Genomic DNA, 18,586 nt, shown 5'->3' on the forward strand with positions numbered 1-18,586 from the left:
ACCTAGCGAGAATGGTGAGCCAAAAGCCATATGGGTTACTTCAACAACCCAAAATCCCCCAATGAAAAAGGGAAGGAATAACAATGGATTTCATCAAGAAGCTACTGAAAACGGCAGGCAGTTATGACACTACCTGGGTTATTATTGACCATCTCACCAAATTTGCTCACTTTCTAACCATGAAAGAAACCGATACAATGGACAAACTTACATGATGATACATAAAGGAAATTGTATCCCGTCACTTCGGCGATTCAAATTCTATCTTAAGGACTAGTTAGGAATCTTATTTGATACTCATTCTTACGCAACTCTAAATCCTAACTTATTTCGAGAGATACCTTGTTCGATGATAATCACAATATTTTCCCTTCTTACGTCAATATTAGTCATACCAGTTTGAAATTTCCAAAATCAATGGGTAGTTAATTCCCATCCTCACACTCTCCCATTCGTATCTCACTTATAAGCAACAACTTCATGCTTAAGCATTTTTGGTCAAAGGACTTATGCCCTACTAATAGTCATCAACCACATTTAAATTCAACAGTTTTCATTACATCGTAACATTTTTGCTCAAATATCACCCGAAAGTTTCAAAAATTCTTTTACTCGATTCTCATCAATCTTTTTCCAACTTGTAACCTCCGAAATATGAAAAATTTGTTTGCCAAAATTTTACTTACACTATTTTACTGTGCGATTCTCTCAAAACTTAATATAAATAAATTTATTTGCCATTCGTGCAAATTTTCGAAATCCTCTATGTTATATAAAATAAAGTAAATGATTACTTATTTTTGACAAATACATATGAAATTTTTACAAACCAAATCTTTTATTCAAAAGATATTTTACTTTGAATGGTACGGGTTGTACATAACCATAGATTACTAAGAACTTCGTTCTTTTCTTACATTGTCACCTAAACGATTTCCATAAAATTTTCGTTGCCTGTCATATAAAATTTTTCGTTGCTTATTTGTATCCAAGTCATCTTGAAGACTCTACAACCGTCGAAATTGAGAGATTCATGTGTGTGTGTGTGTATGTGATGAAGGCACTTACTACACGTCATGCAGAGCCTTCGGGCATCCACTAACACTTAAACCATTCAAAATTACTGCGCTACCCCAGGAATCTTATTTGTCACACCTGTCGAAGCGATGCTCTTTCTTACATAACTCGGAGTCTTGACTTATTCCAAGAGATTCTCATCTAGCGATATTAACACCATCAGTATTCCGACTTTAATATTAGTCATAACTTTTTTGGCATTTCACAAAATCAAGAAGCAATTAACTTCTCCTCCTCATGCTATATGCTTCATTCACACGTGAACATTTTTGGTCCAAAGACTTGTGTCCTGATAAATATCAAAACTACATTTAATTCATTAGTTTTCATTACTTAGTAACATGTCAACCGATGATTCAAAGATTTTTTACTCGATCTTTTTCAACTCGTAACCTTTAAAATACGAAAAACTATGTTTATCAAAACTTTTACACGATGTTTATTTGTGCAGTCCTCATAAGATTTATGGATAATGAAAGTAATAAAAAATTTTCTGTCACTTATGCGATTTATAAAATTATATATGTATGTATGTAATTAAGTTAATAAATTTACCCTTACTTATTTTGGTTAGTACATACTAAATACCTTCAAATTATTTAAAAATCGCTCCATTATTGAGTTGTTTAACTTAAGTCAAATAGTTTTTGTGCAAAATGGTGCACGTTGTACATACTTCTAAATTTACAAATAACTTTGTTCCATTTATGTTATCACATCAAATGTTTAAAGGTTTTTCAAAACTTCCTCGGTTGATTTTATTAAAGGTTTTCGTATTAGACTACACCATGTAGGGATCACACTTCTTCTCTCCCTCCGTTAGGGATGAAGCTTACTATTAAAATCTTTGTTAAAAACGCTTGAGCCACTTTGGGTGGCAGATTTATAAAAATTTGTTAGGAAGTCTTTGCACTCGAAAAAAGTTCCTTTTAAGGTTAGACATGGCAAAATGGTGGGCCGATAAATCAGTTTTCTGAGGTACACTCAGTGGTCACCCCATTGTAGGAAGGGCACTAGGTGGGTTTCTATTCTCAATATTTCACGGCTAATCGCAACATCCTCATAAACATCATCTCTATGAATCAGTAGGTTGAGGTACAAGGAATCATTTTTGAGATTCTTTTCACTTAGAGTAAACCGTTCTTTACGACCAAGGGTCCACGTATCTTCTAGTTCGCGCATCCCCTTAAGTAAAAGGATAAATTCAGAACAAACCGCTCGAAGAGTTCACCCTGGTTCAAAGATCACACCTTTCGTACGATTCTCTTTCGGAAATGTAAAGTAACATACTTTAGGAATCTATGAAATCTTGTTATCCTTTTGGAAGGGACTGCTTAAAACGTCTGTAACACGAATATGGTTACTCTAAGTATCCTTCCTTCGTTGGTTGCAACTATATGTTGTTCTACTTAACCATAACTTCAACATGTAACTGAAAGGATAAAGTTACATTATGAAACTGTGCTTTCATTCCATCCAAGGATAAGTTCACATGCAGTATGTTGTGATCGCCATGTTTTCCATTCTATCTGTCAGCTTCATATTGCGACATGAGCGCTCAATGTTTTAGATGAGTTTAATAACATTCATAATGTATTTCATACATCCAGCTTACTGAAGATGCATGTAGGGCTAACAACATCATCTTTCCTTTTGTGGGTATATATTCGGATGACATACTCATGTTAACCAGAAACGAAATCAATTTGTTGATCTCTTAGGACAAGAGACTTAGTTAATGGCATATACCTAATCTTACGCCCAAGTACCTTTCAAGGCAATTAACTCACTTCTGAGCCCTCGAGTCTCTTGGAACTTCGATACACTCCTTCTTATTCAAAAACGGTATCATTTTTGGTCACTCCTTAAAATTTCAGGACGAAATGTTCTTTAACAGGAGGGTAATGCAACGACCCGGCTTTTTCGACTTGCTTTTGTGCTTTGTGCTTTCGCGAAACTGCGTATTTGTGCGTACTGTGCTATTTTATACTCTGAAATCTTACTACACATGGATTACTTTCATTTATATGTTAAAACATGCCTTTAAGTACGTAGGATACTTAACTTGATCACCGGATGCCTTTATGACCGTTAGTGTTACTTGACGTTTCGAACAAAATGCGTACTGCGTACACGTTTAACTTTTGTCGTAATCGGAATATTATGACTACGAAATATTAATTGTTATTTAATAATAACAATTACTTGGGTTTTTGGATGATTAATTACGCTTAGTAATTTACTTATGCTTACTAGTTAGTCTTGTTGGACTTTCTACCTTGTTGGAATTTAGCCCACCCTACATTAGTTAGTGGACTATTTAATTAGATCAATTATAAGTAACTAGTGACCCATTAATAAGTAAGACAAATACCCATTTATTAGAGGGAACATGCTAGCATTTTTGTCAAGTATTATCCTTAATGTTGCATGGGATCCTAACATAAGCACCAACTTTAGACAACCATTAACCAAAAAGCAAAAGTTTGTCCCCTTTGTCCCATATATGTTCCTACGGTTTTGATACCCCATGTATCACCTCATTCACCTATAAATACAAGCCTTATTCCATCCATTTTACACTTGCTCTCATTTTTATTCCACACATACTTACTCTCTTATTTCCTCTCTAGTCTTTCTCACTCTAAAACTTGTAAGTTTTTAATTTTCTTCTTCTTCTTCCCTTCATCATTCACGAATCATCATCATCATTTAAAGGATCAAGCTTTTTAGCTTTGATCTTGATTACATCTTGTAGATTCAAACATGGATTTGAATCCTTCAAGAACATGGAAGATTCAAGCTTTCTAGCTTTGAATCTTCACCTACTTTGTAGATCTAAATCTTTTAACTTTAATCTTGTTATTTTGTTCATGTAACTTAAATATCCAAGCTTTATGCTTCAAGATCTTCAAGAACAACCAAGATGCAAGCTTTCTAGCTTGAATCTTCATATCTTTTGTTGGATCTAAGTTTTCTAACTTATGATCTCATTACTTTTTTATAAAGATCAAAACTTGTGTTTATGGTCTTCATGTAACTTAAAGATCTAAGCTTTATGCTTCAAGGTTTCAAGAACACCAAAGGTTCAAGCTTTCTAGCTTTGTAATCTTATAACTTGTGTGAAAAGGATCCAAGCTCTCTAGCATAGGGTTCCATCACCTTATTTGATTTAGATTATGTTCATACTTATTTGATTGAAGTAAAGTTTATAGCTTTAGTTGTAAATAGAACTTGTAATTGTGTTAAGACTAAGGATATGATGTAACCTTGGTTCATCATCCATCTAAGACTCTTAAATGAGTTGTGTTCTTACTTGGTCTTAACATATTGTGTATTGATGGTAGAATCTTGGTCAAGGTGATGCTAACCCATCAACGAGTTGTACACTTGAAGCTACAAGCATCAAGGATGAGAACCGTGATGAGCATCAAGCACCAAGAACCCCACCGGAGCACTTGTTTACTATTTTTTGGGATCTGATCAGATTCCTGGACTTCTAAAAAATTGATTTTCAGTTAGTTCGCTTCGAGTATATGACTTTTTGTTTAGGCCTTATCTTAATCCGATATACGGTTTAGGATTTATAGCCCTCTGAAAGTCACTATGTCTTTGTAAGGCTGTGCTGAAATTTATGACCTACTCGCACTTAAACCATCGCCATGGTCAAAGGAAGATGAGTTAGGTTCTAAAAATTGGTCAGCGGTTAGAGGACTCATATACGGAGCCATAGCCACTGACTACGCATCTTTTCGTTTTGTATACAGGTCGTAGCAGCTGACCGAATTCAGCCTATTGTTTCAATCTCTATTCTTGTCAAACTTACTTAGCTTTTATGATGATGAATGATGATGATGATGACACTTAAACTTAATTTATTCACTTTTAACCTTTTGGGACAAGATACTGACCTAGTGACCTTTGACTTAGGTTGACGACCTTTTGGACCGACTTACTACTGGCATACTTTCATTATCGACTTTACCGCTTTCATCACTGTGAGTTATAGCATTCCTTTTTACTTTAACTATTTTGGGACTGAGAATACATGCACTTTTTACATTTTATTTACTAGGCACGAGTACTTAAACTTTATATATGTGTGGGTTATACAACATCATAAACTTTTCCCTTAGCTCGGTAACGTTTAGTCATTGGTTTTTGAACCGGTGAACGCGAATCTTAGATATGGATCCATAGGGTTTGACATCCCCACTCGGGCTAGTCGCGCTAGCATTTAACAGGTGTTTAATACTCGTAAACTTACGCACTCGCCAAGTGTACTTTTAGGTGGTAATATTACGTTAAGTTAGTTACCGGGTGCCCACTAATAAGCATATACTTTATCATACTGATTTGAAATGCTAGTTTGAAGCACTGAAATCTCGTGGCCTACATTACATTACTGATTACAAACAAACTATAGCTCACCAACATTCGTGTTGACTTTTTAAGCATGTATTTCTCAGGTGCTTAGACGTTGTTGCTTCCGCTATTAGACTTGCTGCCTTGGTGTTATAAACTTGCTGTTATAGACTTGCTGTTACGGACCTGCTGTGCTAGATTTCCGCAGAAAGGACCCATTCATATACATTATAAACAATTCACAATAGTTGATTTTATCGCGAGGTATTTGACCTCTATATGATACATTTTACAAACATTGCATTCGTTTTTAAAAGATAAACTTTCTTTACATCGAAAATTGACAGACATGCATACCCTTTCATAATATCCACTATCCAAACTATAATTGACTTAATAATAATCTTGATGAATTCAATGGTTCGAATGCAACGTCTTTCGAAATGTATGTCATGAAAGATTCCAAGTAATGTCTTTAAAATGAGGTAATGCACAGCGGAAGATTTCTCTAACACCTGAGAATAAACATGCTTTAAAGTGTCAACTAAAAGGTTGGTGAGTTCATTAGTTTATCATAATCATTCATTTTCATCATTTTAATAGACCACAAAAATTTCATTTCCAGTTCTCATAAATATACGTCCCATGCATAGAGACAAAAAATCTTTCATATGGATTGAACACCTGGTAACCGACATTAATAAGATGCATATAAGAATATCCCCTATCATTCTGGGACATCCATCGGACATGATAAAACAACATCGAAGTACAAAAGCATCTGCTACAACGGATGGGGTTTGTTAGGCCCAATAGATCTATCTTTAGGATTTGCGTCAATGAGTAGACTAGTTTACTAATTCTTAGGCTACCAAGCAAAAGGGGCATATTCGGCTTCGATCATTCAACCATATAATGTAGTTTCGATTACTTGTGTCTATTTCGTAAAACATTTATAAAAGCAGTGCATGTATTCTCAGTCCCAAAAATATATATTGCAAAAGCATTTAAAAAGGGAGTAATGAAACTCACTCTAATGTATTTTGTAGTAAAAATACATATGACGATATTGAACAATTGCAAGGTTAGCCTCGGATTCACGAACCTATATCATTTGGATATTTATTAATACACGTAATGTAATTGATCAAAGTTATATAGATATAACTTTATTAATTATGTGATTTTTATATTAATATATATGTTCTCATATATTCATTTTATATATTTTAAATACTTAAGAATATTAATTTTGTTAGGTTATATGTATTAAAGATATTGATAAGTATATATATATATATATATATATATATATATATATGTATGTATATATATGTATGTATATATATATATATATATATATATATATATATATATATATATATATATATATATATATATATATATATATATATATATATATATATATATATATATATATCTTTTGCTTATCATGGCAGTAGTTATAATAATACTAATATAATTTTAGCAGAAGTAGTTCTAGTAATGATAGTACTAATATTAATATTAATGATAATAATATTAATAATTCTATTAATATAAATGATAGTTTTAATAATAATAGTAGTTTTTAATAAAAATGAAAAACTTAATAATAATTGTAATGAGAATAATAATTTTGATAATAATACCTAATATTTAATAATAATAATGATTATAATAATCTTATTATAAATGATAATTTTAATAATACTTAAGTTAGTAATAAATACTAATTCTAATAATTTATAAAATGATTCTAATACTAGTATTAATGAAATAACAATAAATTTTATTATGTTCATAGTAATAATAATAATCATAATTATAGTAATAATACAATTATTTATATTAACAATAATAATAATAATACTAATAATACTTATAATATTACTAATGATAATTATAATACTTTTGGATATAATAATAATGATAATAATTATAACCTTAATAATAACAATAATAATAAATGATCATAAATCTTATATTAGTAATAATAACAATAATCATATTTATATTACTAATAATAATAATAACAATAACAATAATAATAATAATAATGGTAATAACAATAATAATAATAATAATAATAATAATAATAATAATAATAATAATAATAATAATAATAATAATAATAATAATAATAATAATAATAATAATAATAATAATAATAATAATAATAATAATAATAATAATAATAATAATAATAATAAATGAGAGTAGACTACCTCATCAATAAAAAATTCCAAAAAAACTGCCCACGCCCGGGCTCGAACCCACGACCTCCCACTAATCCGACACAACCCATAACCATCTGCGCTGCTTTTGTCTTTCTGGTATAAATTGGAACTTTAACATATTTAACCTGGCATCGATTTATGTTTCATATTTTCTTCTTCATTCATTAATTCAGCCCAACAGGAGAACAATAGCTGGATCGTGGCCTAAACATAACTGAATTATACAAGCCATTATCGTGATCCAGTAGCCCAACATAAACCCTATTCTTGTTACCAGTTCGACAGGAGAAAAAAATAATAAAAAATTCTGGTCTTCGGTTGTAATCAACACATCCGTAATCATCATCAATTTCTCCATGACTTTCAAACCATCATCATCATCATACGGTTGTCGTCATCTTCATCATATGATTGTCATCATCTTCATCATACGGTTGTCATCATCTTCATCATACGGTTGTCATCATCTTCATCATACGGTTGTCATCATCTTCATCATACGGTTGTCATCATCGTGATCTTCTTCATTCTCATTCATCTAACATCATCGTTATCTCCACAGTAACATCGATCTTGTTCATAATTTATCATCATTAACCATCATTAAATTGTCATCATCTCTAATATCGTTACTGTAGCATCATCATTTTTCGAATAGAAATAAGATAGTAACAGTAACAGCTTGCAAGTTATAGGTTGGTGGTTCTTCGTTGGTGGTTTCTGATGTAGCTGGTCGACATAAAGTAGTAACAAGGAAAGTTTTTAGTTCGATTAAAATGATGATGGAACACGATGACAACAGGGATTGTTTGTTTTTGGTCAGATAATTCTCGGTTTGCAGCAGCTTCAAACAGAGATATATTCTCAGCAATAAATTTCAGGTTACGAGGGTTTCATGGTGTTGTAGGATGGTTGTGTTTGATCAACTAAGAGGAACAAAAGAGAAAGAAATCGCAGATGATGTTTGTGGGTTCATGAAGAAGAAGGAATTGAAGAGAGTTGGTGATGGTGGTGGATGAAAACAACTCACAAGATGGTTTATGGTTTTCGGGTATTGATCGAGCAACATTAAAACCATTTGGTTGAGGGGTTTTTTTTTATCGAGCAAAAAGGGCTGCTGGGTTAGTTTTAATTGCAAACCAAATAGAAACAGGAGAAACCCGGAGCAGTTGTTTGATGATGTTCTGTTGGTTCGAAGATTGAAATGGAAATGGAAGTTTGTAGCAGCTGGTTTCGTTTATAGCAAAGCAGGAAGAAAAAAATATATAAAAAGTATCACTTGAGGAAGATTATGTCGATGGAGATGGTGAGTGAAAGAAAGTGGTTGATGAGTAGGTAAAAAGTATATCTATGTGCATATGGGTTTTATGTACATATATGTATATAATATATATATATATATATATATATATATATATATATATATATATATATATATATATATATATATATATATATATATATATATATATATATATATATATATATATATATATATATATATGAGACATTTTAGTGAGTGGAGATAAGCTGGAACAAAAGCAATACAAATTTATAAATCAAGAATAGTAAATCAAGTTTCAATCATGCAAACAGGGAAGCAGCCGGACTCTTGGTTGTTAGTACCAACAATTTTAATCGAGGAAGTCTATCGTGCTCCGTTGATAATTAGTGGCAGACAAAAACTCTCAGAAAAATCTCATATTTTTAAATTAACTATATTTATTTATTTTGGTCATTATGATATAAAATTCGATCATTAATTTGTTAAATAAAAATTACATCAACTGTCCCTCTCATTTATGGGTAAAATATAAAAAGTGTTAAAATTAAATAATTAGATCCTAAATATACTTTTTATAAGCCTATAACTTAAATAACTCATTTTCGGATCGCCTTTTATTTTAAAATTACATAAGTTCGAATTTAACTTGCTTAATATCAATCGGAACATCAAACGAGTATTACAAGCATTAAATATTTATTTTTAATATACTTTATTTATATATAGAAATATATTTCAAACAATAATTATTATAATATACCATTTTTATTTTATTAATTTCTAGTAACAACAACATATAATACATCAAATTATATTTCGATTTATTATTTATATACCTACACACATATCTATTTACAATTAATTGTTCGTGAATCGTCGAGCACAGTCAAAGGGTAACTGAATATATGAACATCGTTCCAAAATTTTCCAGACTCAACATTACATACTTTGCTTATCGTATCGAAATCATATAAAGATTAAGTTTAAATTTAGTCAAAAATTTATGGGTCGTCACAGTACCTACCCGTTAAATAAATTTCGTCCTAAAATTTGATTGGAATGGTCATGGATGACAATAAGTATGTTTTCATGACTCATACAAGCTGAAAATTAGAGTTTTATCATCATCAAGTAATATAGATAAAACAATTTAATTTTGTGAAAAGTACGAGTGATGCTATCACCAAAGAAAGAAATGAGTAAATGAAGGTTTGACTTAAACGGTGACATAGTCACTGTTGATTTCTGGAATTTAAGGAATTTGAAGAAAATCTTTGAAATCTGAATAAGATCTTATTTCCTCGGGATTAAGGAAATTAGGATCTCTCTAATTAAATGCAGAAAATCTACCTTGATTTCTTTATCAGATATTTCACTTATAAATTAACTTCTTCCGTTCCATTACTTTTACCACTTCTATACTCAATTTCCAAAACCAAAAGATTGTGAAAATGCTTAATTCAGTTCTGATCCTTGTCCTCATCCTTACTATCGTAAAAATCATTCTCCTTTTCCAACTTCCACCGGAGGAATATGCTTTCTTCTACTTTGCCCTTGGGGTTATAATGTTTTTAATTCTCCCGTGTCTTTATGTTGCAATAAACATTGATATACATGGTTTGTAATTTATGTGTTGTTATCGGGCTTTACATTCTCCCTTATATTTCGGAGCTCATTGCCTTTTTATTCTCTTCTCGACTCTAATAAAATGAGTAACGGTCCAAAATTCGTAAGTATGGAGTTTCGAATGAACTTAATGTTCTAAACAAGAAAGAACGTAATAGCACGATTTGATTTGTCAAATTACCAGAATTACAGAGGATAGAACCATCAAGAATATATTTTCTTGATATGTTTTTAGATTAGATAGAATGTAAGAGTCATGTAACATGGCATATGATAACGGTATGGTCTATGAATCATCATGTTTCATTAGAAACTCAGTATGACTTACTGTAATATAATCACGTTGATCAAGTGTCATTATATTATACTAACTCATGCATCAATTTCCAACACTACTTCAAAATCATTCATAATTCAAACTCTAATTTTAAAGAAATTTAGAAACTAAAGTAGTTCCTTTATGATGTAATATAGATAGCACGAAGAGATAAATAATTTTGAATGAAAATATTTATGAAAATATCTTCAGAAATATCGAAGATATTTATGATGATATTTTGGAATTTCTAAGTTCGATGGTTGATGAAGAAAGATTTTCCGCAAGATTTTAACATGAGTATGGAGCAAGATATTCGTTGAAGGTTTCATCGGATCCAGAATTACCTGGATTCTTTGAATATATGGTATGGTCCTTGTATTTGGCCTTGGTCTCCTTTATGGTTTGCTCAATCTATTTTTTAGTACCAAATTTTCTATCGAGCGTTCCTAACACTCCCTTCTTTATCATCAAACTCTTGGCCGTTTAGACCATCTACAATTTTTCTGTTTCCTCTGCATTTAAATGCTACGATATCTGAATCATCGGTTATCAATGCGAGGTGGTTTCAAGAGTATTGTGTTTTTAGATGATTAAACGCTGATAGTAATATGGTGGAATATAAAAGGTTCCCCGATAACAATAAAAGAGCACGCATATATATCAAGATTATAATAAGGTTGTTTCGAACGAAAAGTCGAAGTTGAGTTGCTGGAGCTGTGATAAAATTGGCTAATTTGAAAAAGAATTGCAATGTTATTTTCGGTAACAACAATGCCAAAGGAGTTAGCATAGATACGTGTTAATCTTTTACTCAGGTTCCGAGTGTTTTCAAGTGCATAACTATATGCATCATCTTTTCTTCTGTAGATGAAATGCGGTTGGTTCATCCTCCTGATTGAGGTTTTTTTTTAAAGATTCGTGAAAGGTTTGAATGCAGATTGGAATTGTCAAGATACAAATGAGGTTTAGGATGAAGTGAAGTGGCAAACTTGAAGAATTGTTTAGTTTCATATGTTATAATCAATATTTTAATTAATTTTAATTGTCCAATGTTGGTAGTCCTCAGTTGATAGTCCACAGTTAGCAATATATAATATTCAAATTAATTAATACATGTCGTGACCCGTGTACATGTCTCAGACTCGATCACAACTCAAACTATATATATTATTGTAGAATCAACCTCAACCCTGTATAGCTAACTCCAGCATTACTGCATATAGAGATTCTATGGTTATTCCAAATAATATATATAGATGCGTCGCTATGATATGTCAAAACCTTGTATACGTGTCCCGATATTTAAAGTGCGTAAAATAAATAACAGAAATTAAATGGCGATAAATAAAATTTCGAGAATTAAAATTGTGATAAATAAAATGCGATAAATAAATTGCAATAAATAGAAGGTAATACTGAATTAACAGTTAGCTAGGAACAGTTAGTGTGGATTCTTAACAAAATTTCTCATAGTTAATTTGTTTGTTTCTAACAAATTTTATTTTGTCCAATGTTTTCTTCATTATGCCACTTGTTGGATTCTGATAAATCAAAATCCAAATATGAATTTGAATAAAAATGGTTATTCTGCGGTGAATGGATACATATATCTGTGGATGTAAGTAGGATAGTAAATGACTGTTGAATCAGATTCGAAGAATGTACAATGTAACTTATTAATGTGAAATCAAAATATTCCTCGGGTATTACCTACCCGTTAAAATATTTTCACCATTAATAGTTTGTACGAAAGAATTTTTAATTACAATCTTTATGAAAATATACTTACATATATATTTTCTTCAGATGTAATCATAGATTCAATGAGTTAATATAATATTAATCTCATTTGATTTACCGTTATAATTAGAATACATAATTTCTAAAACATTAGAGATTACATAATCGCCATGAAGAACGAAGATAATTGATGTAAAATTATACGTTGAATGATGATTATGCTCGGGGTACATAATGAGATGTTGAGGCATGTGATGTTGAAACTTGGGTTGTTGGTGGTACTGGTATTGATGTTGGTGGTACTGTTGGTACCGGTGATGCTGCTGAAGCTGGTACGTTTTGCACCATATTTTTCAAGGCTACAGCTCGGGCGCGAAGCTCGTTAACTTATTACTCCGGGATGATTTTCGGTAGGAACGAGCGAATGAATAAGGTTTAGAATCTAAGTTATGATATAGTCGTGGTGAGATATTCGGGAAATGATAGTGAAAATGGTGTTTCGGATTGGTTCGCCGGTGAATGCTTCAAATTCTTCGCCCAGCGGACAATATGGTGGATGAAAGGGACCGCTTCTTCTTGTCTCCAATGATTAAGTAGGCTACGAACCCATCAGATGAATTGAAGATGACTAGTTGGTTGATCCATTTCGTTTACACTGCTTTTGGAGCTTAGGTGAATATCCATGTCGGAATAGCTGTCGGAATAACTATCGGAATAGCTATCGGAATTTGAGGGACTCAAACTAGTTGAGGGATTCACCTCGTACGATTAGATGAAGGATTTTTGATAAGAAATAGATTATAGGATGTAGATTAGTACCGTACAATACATAATTTACATATGCATATATAATACTAAAATCCCATAAGTTACGGAGGAATCTACGGAAGCTGTCAGGCAAAGGTAACAATAACAGATACGCTAAGATATGAATTTATCTATACATTGTCTATGCAATAGAGGCAGTAAGAGGTGTCTAGACTTTAAGGATGATAAGCAATTAATTTTCGATACTAAATGATATGCAAAACTTTTGATATGCAGACACGGTCGAAGTCCAGACCCACTAATGCATCTAAACAACTATCAGTTAGACACACTAATGCAAGACCTGGTTCGCTAAGACCACCGCTCTGATACCAACTGAAAGGACCCGTTCATATACATTATAAACGATTCACAATAGTTGATTTCATCGCGAGGTATTTGACTTCTATATGATACATTTTACAAAAATTGCATTCTTTTTTAAAAGATAAACTTTCTTTATATTTAAAATTGACAGACATGCATACCCTTTCATAATATCCACTATCCAAACTATAATTGACTTAATAATAATCTTGATGAACTCAATGACTCGAATGCACCGTCTTTCGAAATGTATGCCATGAAAGACTCCAAGTAATGTCTTTAAAATGAGCTAATGCACAACGAAAGATTTCTTTAACACCTGAGAATAAACATGCTTTAAAGTGTCAACCAAAAGGTTGGTAAGTTCATTAGTTTATCATAATCATTCATTTTCATCATTTTAATAGACCACAAGAATTTCATTTCCAGTTCTCATAAATATACGTCCCATGCATAGAGACAAAAAATCATTCATATGGATTGAACACCTGGTAACCGACATTAACAAGATGCATATAAGAATTTCCCCTATCATTCCGGGACATCCATCGGACATGATAAAACAACATCGAAGTACTAAAGCATTCGCTACAACGGATGGGGTTTGTTAGGCCCAATAGATCTATCTTTAGGATTCGCGTCAATTAGTAGACTAGTTTACTAATTCTTAGGCTACCAAGCAAAAGGGGCATATTCGGCTTCGATCATTCATCCATATAATGTAGTTTCGATTACTTGTGTCTATTTCGTAAAACATTTATAAAAGCAGCGCATGTATTCTCAGTCCCAAAAATATATATTACAAAAGCATTTAAAAAGGGAGTAATGAAACTCACTCTAATGTATTTTGTAGTAAAAATACATATAACGATATTGAACAATTGCAAGGTTGGCCTCGGATTCACGAACCTATATCATTTGGATATTTATTAATACACGTAACTGTAATTGATCAAAGTTATATAGATATAACTTTATTAATTATGTGATTTTTATTTTAATATATATATGTTCTCATATATTCATTTTATATATTTTAAATACTTAAGAATATTAATTTTGTTAGGTTATATGTATTAAATATATTGATATGTATATATATATATATATATATATATATATATATATATATATATATATATATGTATATATATATATATATATATAAATCTTTTGCTTATCATGGCAGTAGTTATAATAATACTAATATAATTTTGGCAGAAGTAGTTCTAGTAATGATAATACTAATATTAATATTAATGATAATAATATTAAAAATTCTATTAATATAAATGATAGTTTTAATAATAAGAGTAGTTTTTAATAAAAATGATAAACTTAATAATAATTGTAATGAGAATAATAATTTTGATAATAATACCTAATTTTTAATAATAATAATGATTATAGCAATCTTATTACAAATGAAAATTTTAATAATACTTAAGTTAGTAATAAATACTAATTCTAATAATTTATAAAATGATTCTAATACTAGTATTAATGAAATAACAATAAATTTTATTATGTTCATAGTAATTATAATAATAATCATAATTATAGTAATAATACAATTATTTATATTAACAATAATAATAATAATAATACTAATAATACTTATAATATTACTAATGATAATTATAATACTTTTAGATATAATAATAATGATAATAATTATAACCTTAAAAATAACAATAATAATAAATGATCATAAATCTTGTATTAGTAATAATAACAATAATAATATTTATATTACTAATAATAATAATAACAATAACAATAACAATAATAATAATCATGGTAATAACAATAATAATAATAATAATAATAATAATAATAATAATAATAATAATAATAATAATAATAATAATAATAATAATAATAATAAATGAGAGTAGACTACCTCATCAAGAAAAAATTGCAAAAAAACTGCCTACACCCGGGTTCGAACCCACGACCTCCCGCTAATCCGACACAACCCATAACCATCTGCGCTGCTTTTGTCTTTCTGGTATAAATTGGAACTTTAACATATTTAACCTGGTATCGATTATGTTTCATATTTTCTTCTTCATTCATTAATTCGGCCCAACAGGAGAATAATAGCTGGATCGTGGCCCAAACATAACTGATTTATACAAGCCATTATTGTGATCCAGTAGCCTAACATAAACCCTATTCTTGTTACCAGTTCGACAGGAGAAAAAAAATAATAAAAAAAATTGGTCTTCGGTTGTCATCAACACATCCATAATCATCATCAATTTCTCCATGACTTTCGAACCATCATCATCATCATACGGTTGTCATCATCTTCATCATCCGATTGTCATCATCTTCATCATACGCTTATCATCATCTTCATCATACGATTGTCATCATCTTCATCATACGGTTGTCATCATCGTGATCTACTTCATTCTCATTCATCTAACATCATTGTTATCTCCACAGTAACATCGATCTTGTTCATAATTTATCATCATTAACCATCATTAAATTGTCATCGTCTTTAATATCGTTACTGTAGCATCATCATTTTTCGAATAGAAATAAGATAGTAACAGTAACAGCTTGCAAGTTGTAGGTTGGTGGTTCTTCGTTGGTGGTTGGTGATGAAGCTGGTCGACATAAAGTAGTAACAAGGAAAGTTTTTAGTTCGATTAAAATGATGATGGAACACGATGACAACAGGGATTGTTTGTTTTTGGTCAGATAATTCTCGGTTTGCAGCAGCTTCAAACAGAGATATATTCTCAGCAATAAATTTCAGGTTACGAGGGTTTCATGGTGTTGTAGGATGGTTGTGTTTGCTCAACTAAGAGGAACAAAAGAGAAAGAAATCATAGATGATGTTTGTGGGTTCATGAAGAAGAAGGAAGTGAAGAGAGTTGGAGATGGTGGTGTATCAAAACAACTCACAAGATGGTTTATGGTTTTCGGGTATTGATCGAGAAACATTAAGACCATTTGTTTGAGGGGTTTTTTTTATCGAGCAAAAAGGGCTGCTGGGTTGGTTTTAATTGCAAACCGAATAGAAACATGAGTAACCCGGAGTAGTTGTTTGATGATGATCTGTTGGGTTGAAGATTGAAATGGAAACGGAAGTTTGTAGCAGCTGGTTTCGTTTGTAGCAAAGCAGGAAGAAAAAAATGTATATAAAAAGTATCACTTGAGGAAGAATATGTCGATGGAGATGGTGAGTGAAAGAAAGTGGTTGATGAGTAGGTAAAAAGTATATCTATGTGCATATGGGTTTTATGTACATATATGTATATAATATATATATATATATATATATATATATATATATATATATATATATATATATATATATATATATATATATATATATATATATATATATATATATATATGAGACATTTTAGTTAGTGGAGATAAGCTGGAACAAAAGCAGTACAAATTTATAAATCAAGAATAGTAAATCAAGTTTCAATCATACAAACAGGGAAGCAGCTGGACTCTTGGTTGTTAGTACCAACAATTTTAATCGAGGAAGTCTATCCTGCTCTGTTGATAATTAGTGGCGGACAAAAACTCTCAGAAAAATCCCATATTTTTAAATTAACTATATTTATTTATTTTGGTCATTATGGTATAAAATTCAATCATTAATTTGTTAAATAAAAATTACATCAACTGTCTCCCTCATTTATGGGTAAAATATAAAAAGTGTTAAAATTAAATAATTAGATCCTAAATATACTTTTTATAAGCCTATAACTTAAATAACTCATTTTTGGATCGCCTTTTATTTTAAAATTACATAAGTTCGAATTTAACTTGCTTAATATCAATCGGAACATCAAACGAGTATTACAAGCATTAAATATTTATTTTTAATATACTTTATTTACATATAGAAATATATTTTAAACAATAATTATTATAATATACCATTTTTATTTTATTAATTTCTAATAACAACAACATATAATACATCAAATTATATTTCGATTTATTATTTATATATACCTACACACATATCTATTTACAATTAATTGTTCATGAATCATCGAGCACAGTCAAAGGGTAACTGAATATATGAACATCGTTCCAAAATTTACTAGACTCAATATTACATACTTTGCTTATCGTATCGAAATCATATAAAGATTAAGTTTAAATTTAGTCAGAAATTTCCGGGTCGTCACATCCGCTGCATTACTTAGAGATGTCTCAATCATGGAACTTTTCTTTTGCATTCGTAATTTATGTTATTTTCAAATAATGACTTTGTAACGACCTTTGTGTCACGTTATCTTTTGTAATCGCTATCTTTTTATGACTGCAAAACTAGTTTTTAAACAGCATATAGTGTTTGACCTTGTAATGATCGTGTTGTTGATGATCTGTACACGATGGTTTTGTAGGGGGCATCACAAAAATGGACGAAGTGAGGAAAGAACTCAGGAAAGATCATCATAAGATACATTTTGGTAAAGGAAAATCAAAATCCGCAACAAAAAGAAGAGCACGACACCTTGAAAGATGTCATAAATGCGGAAAATGGTCACACGAAGGTAAATGTTCAAACAATCAAACATATTCAAATACCGAATTTGTTACTCTATGCAGAGAAGGACCGTTCACATATTTAGAAGAAAAGTTATTGAAGAATCGAGGTTACGCTTATATAGCTATGGAAAACCAAATCACACGACTCTCCTATGAGTCAGCTAAAGCAGGTCTCTGAGAATTCTATCTCACGGGTAAGTATGTACAGTTTTTATTTGTTTTTATTTTTATTTATTTTTAACCTTTTGATAATAAACGCCG

Source organism: Rutidosis leptorrhynchoides, chromosome 11 (assembly GCF_046630445.1).
Source record: "Rutidosis leptorrhynchoides isolate AG116_Rl617_1_P2 chromosome 11, CSIRO_AGI_Rlap_v1, whole genome shotgun sequence".
In the NCBI taxonomy this organism is placed as follows: domain Eukaryota; kingdom Viridiplantae; phylum Streptophyta; class Magnoliopsida; order Asterales; family Asteraceae; genus Rutidosis; species Rutidosis leptorrhynchoides.